This window comes from Bubalus kerabau, chromosome 14, assembly GCF_029407905.1.
Source record: "Bubalus kerabau isolate K-KA32 ecotype Philippines breed swamp buffalo chromosome 14, PCC_UOA_SB_1v2, whole genome shotgun sequence".
In the NCBI taxonomy this organism is placed as follows: Eukaryota; Metazoa; Chordata; class Mammalia; order Artiodactyla; family Bovidae; genus Bubalus; species Bubalus kerabau.
Window position 1 is genome coordinate 52664655 of NC_073637.1, and position 14723 is coordinate 52679377.

Genomic DNA, 14723 nt, shown 5'->3' on the forward strand with positions numbered 1-14723 from the left:
TCTATCAGATCTAATCCCTTGAATCTGTTTGTCACTTCCACTGTATAATTTAAGGGATTTGATTTAGGTCTTACCATAGCCTAGTGTTTTTCCCTACTTTCTGCAATTTACATCTGAATCTTGCAATAAAAAGTTCATGATCTGAGCCCCAGTCAGCTGCAGGTCTTGTTTTTGCTGACTGTATAGAGTTTCTCCATCACTGACTGAAAAAAACTTAATCAGTCTGATTTTGGTATTGACCATCTGGTGATGTCCATGTGTAGAGTCTCTTGTATTGTTGGAAGAGTGTGTTTGCTATGACCAGCACATTCTCTTGGCAAAACTGTTAGCCTTTGCTCTGCTTCATTTTTTATGCCAAGGCCAAACTTGCCTGTTATGCCAGGTCTCTTTTGACTTCCTATTTTTGCATTCCAGCCCCCTTTGATGAATAGGACATATGAAATGAACAGAGATCATTCTGTCATTTTTGAAATTGCATTCAAGTGTTGCATTTCAGACTCTTGTTGAATATGAGGGCTATTCCATTTCTTCTAAGGGATTCTTGCCTGCAGCAGTAGATATAATAGTCATCTGAATTAAATTCGCCTATTCCAGTCCATTTAAGTTCACTGATTTCTAAAATGTCAAACTAGTACAGCCACTATGGAGAACAGTGTGGACATTCCTTAAAAAACTGGAAATAGAACTGCCATACGACCCAGCAATCCCACTGCTGGGCATACACACCGAAGAAACCAGAATTGAAAGAGACACGTGTACCCCAATGTTCATCGCAGCACTGTTTATAATAGCCAGGACATGGAAGCAATCTAGATGTCCATCAGCAGATGAATGGATAAGAAAGCTTTGGTACATATACACAATGGAGTATTACTCAGCCATTAAAAAGAATACATTTGAATCAGTTCTAATGAGGTGGATGAAACTGGAGCCGATTATACAGTGAAGTAAGTCAGAAAGAAAAACACCAATACAGTATACTAATGCATATATATGGAATTTAGAAAGATTGTAACGACAACCCTGTATGCGAGACAGCAAAAGAGACACAGATGTATAGAACAGTCTTTTGGACTCTGTGGCGGGGGTGGGGGAGAGGATGATTTGGGAGACTGGCATTAAAACATGTATAATATCATGTAAGAAACGAATTGTCAGTCCAGGTTTGACGCAGGATACAGGAAGCTTGGGACTAGTACACTGGGATGACCCAGAGGGATGGTACGGGGAGGGAGGTGGGAGGGGGGTTCAGGATGGGGAACACGTGTACACCCATGGTGGATGCATGTTGATGTATGGCAAAACCAATACAATATTGTAAAGTAAAAATAATAATAATAATAAATAAAAAAAAATAAATTAGGCCTCCATAGCAACCATTCAAGGAATAAAATAGTTGAGTGAGCTAGCAAAATAAAATAAAATAAAATAAAATGTTGATATTCACTCTTGCCATGTCTTGTTTGTCCACTTCCAATTTACCTTGATTCATGGTCCTAACATTTCAGGTTCCTATGCAATATTGTTCTTTAAAGCACCAGACTTTACTTTCATCACCAGACACATCCACAACTGGTCATTGTTTCTGCTTTGGCTCAGGCTCTTCATTCCTTCTGGAGTTGTTGCTCCATTCTTCTCCAGTAACATATTGGGCACCTACCAACCTGGGGAGTTCATCTTTCAGTGTCATATCTTTTTGTTTTTTTCATACTGTTCATGGGGTTCTTAAGGCGAGAATACTGAAGTGGTTTGCCATTCTCTTCTCAAGTGGCCCATGTTTTATCAGAATTCTCCATCATGACCTGACTGTCTTGGGTGGCCCTACACAGCATGGCTCATAGTTTCATTGAGTTAGACAAGGCTGTGATCCATGTGATCAGTTTGGTTAGCTTCTATAGTACAGTAGTCCCTTGGTATCTGGGGTTGATTGCTTCCAGTACCTACTATTGATACCCAAATTCCTGTATGCTCAAGTCCTATAGTCAGCTTAATATATTCAAGATTCTGCATCTGTGGGTTCATACAACTGTCATTCATATAGTACTGTATTTAGTGAAAAAAATATCTGCATGCAAGTGGACCCAAGCAGTTCAAACTTGAGTTGTTCTAGGGTCAACTCAATATCTTTTATAATTTTACTTTAAAATTTCCTTCTATAGATTAATTTTACTATAAACACTGTAATATAAGATCCATATTTGTTTGAATCCACAGATGCAGAAACTTGGATACATAGGGTTGACTATGAGACTTGAGTATCCAGGGATTTGGGTATCCAAAGATGCTTGCTCCTTGGAAGAAAAGCTATGACCAACCTAGACAGCATTTTAAAAATCAGACATTACTTTGCTAGTAAAAGTCTGTATAGTCAAAGATTTGTTTTTTCTACTGGTCATGTATGGATGTGCGAGTTGGACCATAAAGAAGCCTGAGCGCCGAAGAACTGATGCTTTTGAACTGTGGTGTCTTGAGAGTCCCTTGGATTGCAAGGTGATCAAACCAGTCAATTCTAAAGGAAATCAACCCTGAACAATAACTGGAAGACTGAGGCTGAAGCTACAACACTTTGGCCACCTAATGTAAAGAGCTGACTCACAAGAAAAGACTCTGATTATGGGAAAGATTCAAGGCAAGAGGAGAAGGGATGGCAGAGGATGAGCTGGTTGAATGGCATCACTGACTCAATGGACATGAGTTTGTGCAAGCTCTGGGAGATGGTGAAGAACAGGGAAGCCTCGCATACTGCAGTCCATGGGGTCACAAAGATTCAGACACGATTGAGCAACTGAACAACTAGTGGGTCCTGGAATCAATCCACTCCAGATACCAAGGGACTACTGTAGTGTACTTGATACTTTCAATATTCAAGCAAAAGTCACAAATTTTATAAGTGAAAAGCAATTTCCTTCAATATGATTAAAGCTGGGTTCTCAACAACATGCAAATTACTTCTAACTAATAAAATATACTACATCCAAATATAGAAATATATATATATATATACATATAGATATCTATTTATAGTAGGTGTGTGGTCTTATTTTGAGGCACAGTTGTTTTTATATATTTGATTTTTTTTAATTCACAACATGGAATTTAAACTTCTTTCAGATTTAGCAAGGTTAAATGCCTATTTAAATGTATAATAAAATGAGTCTAAAAAGTTATTAATTAGCTGGAATCCTACCATCAAACGCTTCATTTCCTTCCTGTCTTCCGTGTTTCTCTTCATTTCACTTGGTTTTTTGCATTTCAGTTTTTTATATTAATTTTGGCACTGCTCTTCCTGAAGATCTTTGTAATTCCATAGTTTATTGGCCATGCACAACTTCTTGAAGATGATAGTAAAATATTTCAAAAGAAAAACACAATGGCATGCTCCTGAGCACATGATTCAGTTTTTAGATTGCAGCTTGAATATAAACTTATGCTTGACATTTCTTTCTAAATAACCTGAAAAAGTAATTTCCCATTGCTAATCTTTATACATAGCCACGCATCAATGATTGCTTCTCTATCCCAGAGTAAAGGTAGATATTAACTTCTCTTATTATTTGTGGCAAGGCATAATAATCATAGTTAACATCTTAAACTTAGGATCCCAAAATCATCTTTAATTCTGTTGTCAGAATATTACCTCCCTACTTATGTGCCCAAACCTCCTATTTATTCTAAAAGGAGCTCGGTCCACAAGTTATATGGGTTATATAGTGGAAATAACACTATAGAGAAGCATATGCTTTAGTCCTGATAAACAATTTCATCACTTACCACATTTTGAGCTGTTCCACAAAAACTTTTTATGACTTGTTCTAAGTCTGTTTTATGTGAATACACTAAACAACAATCAGAAACTGGAATGGTGTTCATAAGTTATCCTAAAATTACACAAGGAAGTGGAAATCAAAGAAACTCACCTTTGTTGGTTTCTAGATGTAGGTAAAAATTGGAGCAGCACTAGTTTGCTTACTCTAGAGTGAGAGTGCAAAGTGATAGGATTTGGGTATACATGGTCTCATGGATAAGTTCATAGTTTTTTCTTTGCAGCATCATTTGAACAGATTAAATTGAAGACCCTCATTTATAAAAAATCTCACTTCTTCAAACTCCTGAAATTCCATCCAGTAAGGATAGAATTCTTAGGATCACTCATTTGGGTTTAAGAATTATACCTCTTATTGTTTCCTGTTAAATTTTAATCAAATCCTTCAATGTGATTATTAGATCATACTTCAGGACTCTGAGGGATAAGATGGCAGGAGTTTCCAGATGAAGAGCTAGATCCAAACCAACCCATCAGCTGAGAACGGGGTATCACAGAGGGGTCTGCCAGGCAGCCAGGAAACAGTATTGCTGTGCTGTGTGCAGGTAGCATGTGGTCTCTGTCCCTTGATTGTGAAGACAAAACATGTGACAAAGAGTCAAAAGAACGTGTGTTAATCCCTCAGTCGTGTCCAACTCTTTGTGACCCCATGGACTGTAGCCTACCAGGCTCCTCAGTCCATAGAATTCTCCAGGCCAGAATATTGGACTGGGTAGCCATTCCTTTCTTCAGGGAATCTTCCCATCCTAGATTTCGAACCCAGGTTTTCTGCATTGCAGGCGATTCTTTACTGTCTAAGCCACCAAGGAAGCCCGCCAAAAGAATATATATACTTAATAATTCTACTTAGCAGTGGGTTGGCAAGACCCCTCCTCACAACTCAGGCAGTGTGGTGAACAGATTAGAAGCCAAAAAGAAAATTCTGCCTTGTGTTTTAAAATGTACGAATCTTTCTAATAAATATCATCACATTTGAGGCAGTATAAAGAAAGGCTATGCAATCACTGAAGCCTATGTTAAAATTCTAGTATCAACATTATTATATATGTAATCTTTGCTAAATAACTGTATTTCTTTTATATGTTATTTCCTAGATTGTGTAAATGAGGATGATGACAACACGTGCATACCAAATAAAAACAAATTTGGACTTAGGGAAGGAGAGCTTTTTGGAAAAAAAAAATTATAATAGGGAGAAAGTTGTGGCCACAAGTCCTAGAAGCATCTCAAAAACTAAACAGTAAAAAAAAAATCTTATTTATGTGTTAATTATTGGGAGAGGTAAGTAGGACTAGCAGAAAGTTTGTGAGGGAAGTAGTAACTAGGGGAGGTGAACAGAAAATAGGACTGGGTATACTAGTTGGAGACACTCTCTTTGGTCAGATAGTTCTTGGGATGAGTTGTTAAGGGGCATGCTATATAACTTAGTGCTTATTGAATCTTAGGAGCAAGCTAAGGGGAGATAAGAAAGCCTGATTCAAGTTTGCTCAAAAAAAGTTAGTAAGTAATGGACAATTATAACCATATGGTCGGGTAGCTGGAAAGATTAAATGAGATATTTTGCTGAATTAGCTCAGTTGGCTACTGTTACCTGATACTAATGGATACCATGGGAGTATAAAGATGTCTCTGACCCAATATAAAAAGTAAAAACTTTAAATATAGGATTAAAATAGGTAACTAATAAGAACATACAGTATACCACAGGGAACTCTACTCAATACTCTGTAATGACCTATATGGGAATAGAATCTTAAAAAGAGTATTATATGTATATGGATAACTGATTCCCTTTACTGTACAACAGAAACTAACAATATTGTAAATCAACTGTACTCCAATAAAATTAATATTTTTAGAAAAGAGGCTATTACTTTATCATTTTTGTTGTTCTACTTTGCACAAAATCAAAGTTTCTCATTTTTCTATGGCACAAAGATGATAATTCAGTTGGGTGCAAACCAAAAGAAAATGTTATCAAAATCCTTTTAAATACTTTGTTTAACTGAAGCATAGACCCCACTTAAGAATAAATTTTACAAGTCTTTTGAAAGCTGAGGTTTTATTAAATCCATAAACTATTTATTTTTATGGCAACATATGAGATTTTAAGCACCTTCATTTCCAAACATGTTTTCCTCAACTTTTAAGTATAAAATATCTTCATGTTGAAAATGAAGCTATCACAACTTTCTAATTTGGAGGAATCTTTCACATTTTCTTTTCTCTATAAATGTTATTCTTCTATATGTCCATGGTATATTAAAGAGAAAGCAATTTTTGTCTTCTAAATAAAACATCTGCTGATTCTTTGGTTTACGTAATTATAGTCCTCTAAATGAAACATTACAGATACAGGAAGACATTATTTATTTTAAAATTTCAAGAACAATATTGAAAGGAGAAACCAAATACATATAGCAAATATAGTAAAGGAAACATAGTAATAGAAAAAAAAATTGTGAAAAAGTTTATAGTGGGAATATACTTGGTTCTTGGGCAAAATATCAGTTCTGAAACAATCATAAGCATTATATAACAAATTCAATATTTTGAAAAAGAGTGGTCTTTGAATATCATCATTTCAGCACTAATACTGTTCAAAATATATTTGGTATAAATTTATGAGATTGCCACTTAAAATAAGCTTATGAACTCACTGGTATCAAAACAGTTCCCTTCTATGTGAGGAAGAAATATACAATTTATAGAATTTAGATGAGGCTGTATGGTGTTAAACTCAAACTGCTAAGGCAAAGGAGCTCATTTAACTTGTTTCTTAGAAAGGTTTCTGGTTTCCATGGTTCAGTCAGACATAAGCAATATTTTTAGCAAAAGCCATTCTCTAAAATCAGTGAGGGAAAAAAAAATAGTTCTTTCATCATCAAATCACCAGGAAACATTCAGAGGAGGGAGAATTCAAAAGACATACCATACAAGGTTTGACTAATAAGAAAATAAGCCATTCCTAGTCGATAATTGGTGGAAAACATTTTGCTTTGAATTGGGGAAAGATAAATATCCCCCTGGAGATATTTTGATGAAAATGGTATTACTTAAAAATCTAATTTTTAAGCCTATAGATTGATACTGAAAATATCTTCTTTTAGAAGTAATTTATTCCTTTAAAATTTTAAATAAATCTCTGATTTAGTTCAGGCATAAAAGAATAAAGTCATAAATAGAGTGAAAAGTATCAAAGGACATCCAAAAGAATTATATAAATTATAGAATCATAATAGATCACAAACAAGTTTTGCTAGGCTTGAAATTTTACATTAAAGGTAAGTTTAAAGTGCCAAGATGTTTAATTGTGTACTACTAAATAATTCCAAAACATTTCAATGACTTTAATATCCAACCTAGTGAACTGGTTAAGTAAAATTTCTCTAGCACGTAGTGTATAATTTTTACATATAATCTCACCAACTTTGAATTTGTAAAAATGCTAAATAATAGGTGAAAACTACAGGATACAATATTGGTAATTTTCTTAACTATTTATTAGGATTTATGTATGAAATAGGTACAAAGAATACTTTCATATGTTATCAGTCATCATTAGTGTCGCTTTCTTTCTTCTAGATTTTTTCCTATATCTTTAACTATTTTAAGTTACTGTATGAGAGTGAGAGAGTGAGTGAAAGTCACTCAGTCATGTCCGACTCTTTGTGACCCCATGGACTGTATAGTCCATGGAATTCTCTAGGCCAGATACTGGGGTGGGTAGCCTTTCCCTTCTCCAGGGGATCTTCCCAACCCAAGGATCGAACCCAGGTCTCCAGCATTGCAGGCAGATTCTTTTACCAGCTGAGCCATAAGGGAAGCCCAAGAATACTGGAGTGGGTAGCCTATCCCTTCTCCAGCAGATCTTCCAACCCAGGAATCGAACTGGGGTCTCCAGCATTGCAGGCGGTTTCTTTACCAACTGAGCTTTCAGGGAAGCCACAAGTTACTGTACAGTTTTGTTAAATATGTTTATTAGAACTGAAAAGATAAATGATGACTGAGTGCTTACAATCATGGTTTTTAAAGTCAGAGACCTGTGGTTTTTAGAAGTGCTGTTACATTACGAATGGTCACCAGTACCTGGTTGTCATCTCTTCCACGCTGTAAATGACTGTACTTTCTAGTGCTCTTTAGGTGAAGCTATTTGATTAACTCAAGCCAACAGGTTGTGAGGAAATGGCAGATGACACTTATAGAACAAAATATAAAACTGCAAATATAAGATATCCATGCTCCCTCTTTTCCTTCAGGGGTGAATCATGTGTTAGGAATAAAATGTTCTTTTAAAATATTTATATTTGGGGGGCTGTTCATGGCATCTGGTCCCATCACTTCATGGGAAATAGATGGGGAAACAGTGGAAACAGTGTCAGACTTTATTTTGGGGGCTCCAAAATCACTGCAGATGGTGAATGCAGCCATGAAATTAAAAGATGCTTACTCCTTGAAAGGAAAGTTATGACCAACCTAGGTATCATATTTAAAAGCAGAGATATTACTTTGCCAACAAAGATCCATCTAGTCAAGGCTATGGTTTTTCCAGTGGTCATGTATGGATGTGAGAGTTGGACTGTGAAGAAAGCTGAGCCCAGAATAATTGATGCTTTTGAACTGTGTCCCTTGGACTGCAAGGAGATCCAACCAGTCCTTTCTAAAGCAGATCAGTCCTGGGTGTTCTTTGGAAAGACTGATGCTAAAGCTAGAACTCCAATACTTTGGCCACCTCATGAGAAGAGTTGACTCATTGGAAAAGATTCTGATGCTGGGAGGGATTGGGGGCAGGAGGAGAAAGGGACAATAGCAGATGAGATGGTTAGATGGCATCACCGACTCGATGGACATGAGTTTGGGTGAACTCCAGGAGTTGGTGATGGACAGGGAGGCCTGGCGTGCTGCAATTCGTGGGGTTGCAAACAGTCGGACATGACTGAGAGACTGAACTGAACTGAACTGATGATACCTCAGTACAAGCTTAATCTCTACTGCTGCTGCTGCTAAGTCACTTTAGTCGTGTCCGACTCTGTGCAACCCCATAGACGGCAGCCCACCAGGCTCCCCCGTCCTTGGGATTCTCCAGGCAAGAACACCAGAGTGGGCTGCCATTTCCTTCTCCATTGCATGCCTTATATAAAAATTAATACTGGAAGTATGATCCTTTTGTTAATAAAATAAAAATTATGTAGCATTGATGTAGCATCCTTATTAAATGTATAACATTTTCATGAAGCCTATGTTTTCTCATACACAAAATGATGCTAAAATTATTATTTAAATCATAGTATTTTGAGTGCCTAAATATGCCATGCAAAGTACTTAGCACAGTTACTGACATTATAACCATTCTATTAAATTTAACTATGTTTGATATATATTAAGTGCAACTACTTCACACATTTTAGTTTTGCTGAAGTTTAGTGCCTGGGAAATTAGATGATGGAGTTTGAATAAAGAAACAGTAAAATGAGGATTGTAGAGTATAAGACAAAGACGAAAAAGTATCTACAACCTACTATAAACAGAACCCGAGATATAGATATATTTGGAAACCTATTCATCATGACTTTTGTTATCTGAATTTGCTTCTTACATTGAGTGGAGGAAGGTCAAGTCAAGAATGTGTCGGTTAAATCAGGGCCACAGATTATCTAATTTGGTCAACATGGAGACAAAGTAAAAATGTTTAAGTAGTAGGAGGCAGAGGGATTAGTTGACACAGTCTTTCTTGGCGTCTCTGGGTCAAGACAAAAAAAATATAAACACAATTCCCAAAAGACAAGAGTACCAACACAAATGAAAGACAGATACAAGATTCAGGAAATAGCTAGAATCCAGAGCTGAATGAAAAGCTATCCATGGCAAATCAAAGAGGACCCATGTTTAATCTTCCCTAGCAAGGAAACCTGAGATGAATAGAAAATTTATAACTACCTCTGCAAATAATTTACAGTGAGATGAATTTATATTAGCTTACAACAATAAGCAAAATAGCTAAGTTTTATAAGAAGGAAAAAAGCCAACATTCTTCAAATTAAAAGAGGGAAGAGAACAAGCAAGGAGTGGAAAGAGACTGATTAATGATAAGCAGTATGAAAGACCAGATTATTAGCATTTCCAAAAGATGGAGAAGGATAAGACAGAATAGAGCTTGTTACCAATTTGAAACTGTTATGAAGTTGAAAAAATAAATGCAGTCTAAGGTTTGGTAGTGTGTCTTGAAGTGCATGAGAAATTAGGAAACAGATTAATTAAATGATCTATCACACCTAGATGAGGGCTTCCTAGGTTGTGCTAGTGATAAAGAACCTGCCTGCCAATGCAGGAGACATAAGAGACATGGGTCAGACATAATGATCCCTGGGTCAGGAAGATCCCCTTGAGGAGGGCATGGCAACCCACTCCAGTATTCTTACCTGGAGAATCCGATGGAGAGAGGAGCCTAGCAGGCACAAGTCAGACACATCTGAAGTGAATTAGCACACAAGCACATCATACTTAGATGAAACAACAAGCTGAAGTCACCAAAACAGACTATCACATAGGATGCAAAATATGTTCTAGATCTGACATAGCCTCTTAATATCTGCTGAAATCTCATTTGTACAACCCATCTCTATCTTACCTGATTTAATAAAATAGTAATTCACTTGGATTGTTTCCTTATATTCTGCCCTGCTCCAAACTACCTTCCACATGTTGACTATAGATTCCTTTATTAAAGTTAACTTCTGATTCTAGTTCAAGATAATGGACTGGGCACACAGATATTTATATTTGAATCCTAGCAACACTGTGCTAAATATTAGCAAAATATTTTCAATTCCATATTAAATTAGAATAAAGACATTCAGGACACACAATGTTTTTAAAAAATTTAAGAACTGAAAACACAGTATATTGGTCAGCTCATCAGAGAGAAATAACCAATAAAATGTGTGTGTGTATATATACACACACACACATATATGTATTTATATATATATAAATACATACAGAGAGATTTACTATAAGGAATTGGCTCATGTGATTAGGATTTGCAGTGCGGGCTGGTAAGTTTTGGGCATAGGAAAGCTAAGGATGCAGCTCCAGTCTGAAGAATGACAAGCTGGAGACCTAGGAAAGCTGATGGTTCAGATGGAATCTGAAAGCAGTCAGCCACAGAATTCCCTCTTTCTTGCAGAAGCTGGACATTTTCCTCTAACCAGGACTTCACCTGATTTGATAAGGCCTGTCCACAATATTGAGGAAGGAAATGGCAACCCACTCCAGCATTCTTGCCTGGAGAATCCCATGGACAGAGGAGCCTGATGAGCCACAATCCATAGGGTCACAAATTGTCAGATATGACTGAAGCGACTGAGCACACACACACATCAACAATATGGAGAGCAAACTGCTTAATCAGGGTTCATCAACTTAAATGCTTTTCCCAACCAAAAACTCTTCAAGTTGACACATAAAATTAACTATCACGTATAATAAAAACAATTACAATAAATATAAATAAGTACATTGTTAGATGAATCAAAGAAGAGAATCCCACAATCCATTCATCATGGTAAGCTTTACATTTTATGAAGAAACTCTGAAGAAACTCAAAATATTTACCTAAAAGTGTGATTAATAGGTGAATATCAGAAAAACCTATGTGTACAAAGTGTATGACACAATGGTTATGTTGCTATTATGTGTATCAGTTCAGTTCAGTCACTTAGTCGTGTCCAACTCTTTGTGATCTCATGGACTGCAGCTTGCCAGACTTCCCTGTCCAGCACCAACTCCTGGAGCTTACCCAAACTCATGTTCATTGAGTCACAGATGCCATGCAACCATCACATGCTCTGCCATCCCCTTCTCCTGCCTTCAATATTTCCCAGCATCAGGAACTTTTCAAATGAGTCAGTTCTTCCATTAGGTGGCCAAAGTATTAGAGTTTCAGCTTCAGCATCAGTCCTTCCAATGAACCCCCAGGACTGATCCCCTTTAGGATGGACTGGTTGGTTCATCTTGGAGTCCAAGGGACTCTCAAGAGTCTTCTCCAACACCACAGTTCAAAAGCATCAATTTTTGGTGCTCAGCTTTCTTCACAGTCCAACTCTCACATCCATACATGACTACTGGAAAAACCATAGCCTCAAATGGATGGACTTTTGTTGGTAATGTAAAGTCTCTGCTTTTTAATATGCTGTCTAGGTTGGTCATAACTCTCCCGCTAAGGAGAAAGAATCTTTTAATTCATGGCTGCAGTCACCATCTGCAGTGATTTTGGAGCCCAAAAAAATAAAGTTTGACACTGTTTCCACTGTTTCCCCATCTACTTGACATGAAGTGATAGGACCGGATGCCATGATCTTCGTTTTCTGAATGTTGAGTTTTAAGCCAACTTTTTCACTCTCTTCTTTCACTTTTATCAAGAGGCTTTTGAGTTCCTCTTCACTTTCTGCCATAAGGGTGGTGTCATCTGCATATCTGAGGTTATTGATATTTCTCCCGGCAATCTTGATTCCAGCTTGTGCTTCCTCCAGTCCAGCGCTTCTCATGATGTACTCTGCATATAAGTTAAATAAGCAGGGTGACAATATACAGCCTTGACGAAGTCCTTTTCCTATTTGGAACCAGTCTGTTGTTCCATGTCCTGTTCTAACTGTTGCTTGCTCACCTGCATACAGGTTTCTCAAGAGGCAGGTCAAGTGGTCTGGTATTCCCATCTCTTTCAGAATTTTCCACAGTTTATTGTGATCCACACAGTCAAAGGCTTTGGCATAGTCAATAAAGCAGAAATAGATGTTTTTCTGAAACTCTCTTGCTTTTTTGATGATCTAGTGGATGTTGGAAATTTAACCTCTGGTTCCTCTACCTTTTCTAAATCCAGCTTGAACATCTGGTAGTTCATAGTTCACATATTGTTGAAGCCTGGCTTGGAGAATTTTGAGCATTACTTTACTAGTGTGTGAGATGAGTGCAATTGTGCGGTAGTTTGAGCATTCTTTGGGATTGCCTTTCTTTGGGATTGGAATGAAAACTGACATTTTCCAGTCCTGTGGTCACTGCTGAGTTTTCCAAATCTGCTGGCATATTGACTGCATCACTTTCACAGCATCATCTTTAAGGATTTGAAATAGCTCAACTGGAATTCCATCACCTACACTAGTTTTGTTTGTCATGGTGCTTCCTAAGGCCCAGTTGACTTTGCCTTACAGGATGTCTTGCTCTAGGTGAGTGATCACACCATCATGATTATCTGGGTCATGAAGATCTTTTTTGGACAGTTCTGTGCATTCTTGCCACCTCTTCTTAATGTCTTCTGCTTCTGTTAGGTTCATACCATTTCTGTCCTTTATCGAGCCCATGTTTGCATGAAATGTTCCCTTGGTATCTCTAATTTTCTTGAAGAGATCTCTAGTCTTTCCCATTCTATTGTTTTCCTCTATTTCTTTGCATTGATCACCAAGGAAGGCTTTTTGATCTCTTTGCTATTCTTTGAAACTCTGTATTCAAATGGGTATATCTTTCCTTTTCTCCTTTGCTTTTCATTTCTCTTCTTTTCACAGCTATTTGTAAGGCCTCCTCAGACAGCCATTTTGCATTTATTTTTCTTGGGGATGGTCTTGATCCCTGTCTCCTGTACAATGTCACAAACCTCCATCCATAGTTCATCAGGCACTCTATCAGATCTAGTCCCTTAAAGCTATTTTTCACTTCCACTGTATAATTGTTAGGGATTTGATTTAGGTATTACCTGAACAGTCTATTGGTTTTCCCTACTTTTTTCAATTTCAGTCTGAATTTGGCAATAAGGAGTTCATGACTGAGCCACAGTCAGCTCCCGGTCTTGTTATTGCTGACTGTATAAAACTTCTCCATCTTTGGTTTCAAAGAATATAATCAATCTGATTTCAGTGTTGTGTATATTATGCTATTATCTCTGCTATTATGTGTATGCTGCTGCTGCTGCTAAGTCGCTTCAGTCGTATCCAACTCTGTGCGACCCCATAGATGGCAGCCCACCCAGCTCCCCGTCCCTGGGATTCTCCGGGCAAGAATACTGGAGTGGGTTGCCATTTCCTTCTCCAATGCATGCAAGTGAAAATGAAAGTGAAGTCGCTCAGTCGTGTCCGACTCTTAGCGACCCCATGGACTGCAGCCTACCAGGCTCCTCCATCCATGGGATTTTCCAGGCAAGTGTATTGGAGTGGGGTGCCATTGCCTTCTCCGTATTATGTGTATGCTGCTGCTAAGTCACTTCAGTCATGTCCGACTTTGTGTGACCCCATAGACGGCAGGCTACCAGGCTCACCCATCCCTGGGATTCTCCAGGCAAGATTACTGGAGTGGGCTGCCATTGCCTTCTCCAGTATTATGTGTATAGCAGAGACTAAATCACCATGAGTTCTGAGTTCTTGATCATAAAAGCAGTATTTATCTCAGGTTCATCTATGACCTAAGCAACATCATGCTTCAATACAAAGTTTGAATAAAAGAGAGGAAAAGAGAAGTCTTTAATATTTTTTATGAAAAAACTATTTTGATAAGGGTCTCTTGTATTCAATTACACCAAAAACTTGGATGTCTAATGAAATATTATACAAGGTCTATAGTGTTCAAAACTGAATTAACTTATATCTTCAGAGAGATTCTTTTTGGAAATGTATTTCTTCTTGTGATTCTACAGAATAAGTTATATAGTCAAAGACTAATAACATTTTCTAACTTCAAACCCAGGGATGTTCAGTGAATGCCATTACTTGGGTTATTTAGACTCAGTAAGTTGCATTTTAGTGCTTAAAATAATGCTGATCTCACTACCACAATGTGCTTCCCATTCCCATAAGTTCTTACCCTGATAGAATTATACCACAGGGAGACTAATAATTGTCTCTTTAATGTAATTACC

At 37.3% G+C, this 14723-nt stretch overlaps 1 long non-coding RNA gene across 14 annotated transcripts in view; it reads right to left on the minus strand.

Annotated features, from left to right (window-relative positions):
* LOC129626936 (uncharacterized) overlaps positions 1-14723 on the minus strand; it is a 151229-nt gene that overhangs the window by 27683 nt on the left and 108823 nt on the right. For 10 of the 14 annotated variants that reach the window (XR_008702290.1, XR_008702293.1, XR_008702300.1 and 7 more), the window contains 2 exons: positions 3918-4388; positions 3188-3331 (listed from right to left, as the gene is read on the minus strand). The exons of 3 other annotated variants lie outside the window; for them this stretch is intronic. This is a non-coding gene — a long non-coding RNA (uncharacterized LOC129626936). The remainder of the gene's footprint in view (positions 1-3187; positions 3332-3917; positions 4389-14723) is intronic. One more of the 14 variants, XR_008702296.1, reaches the window with a different exon arrangement.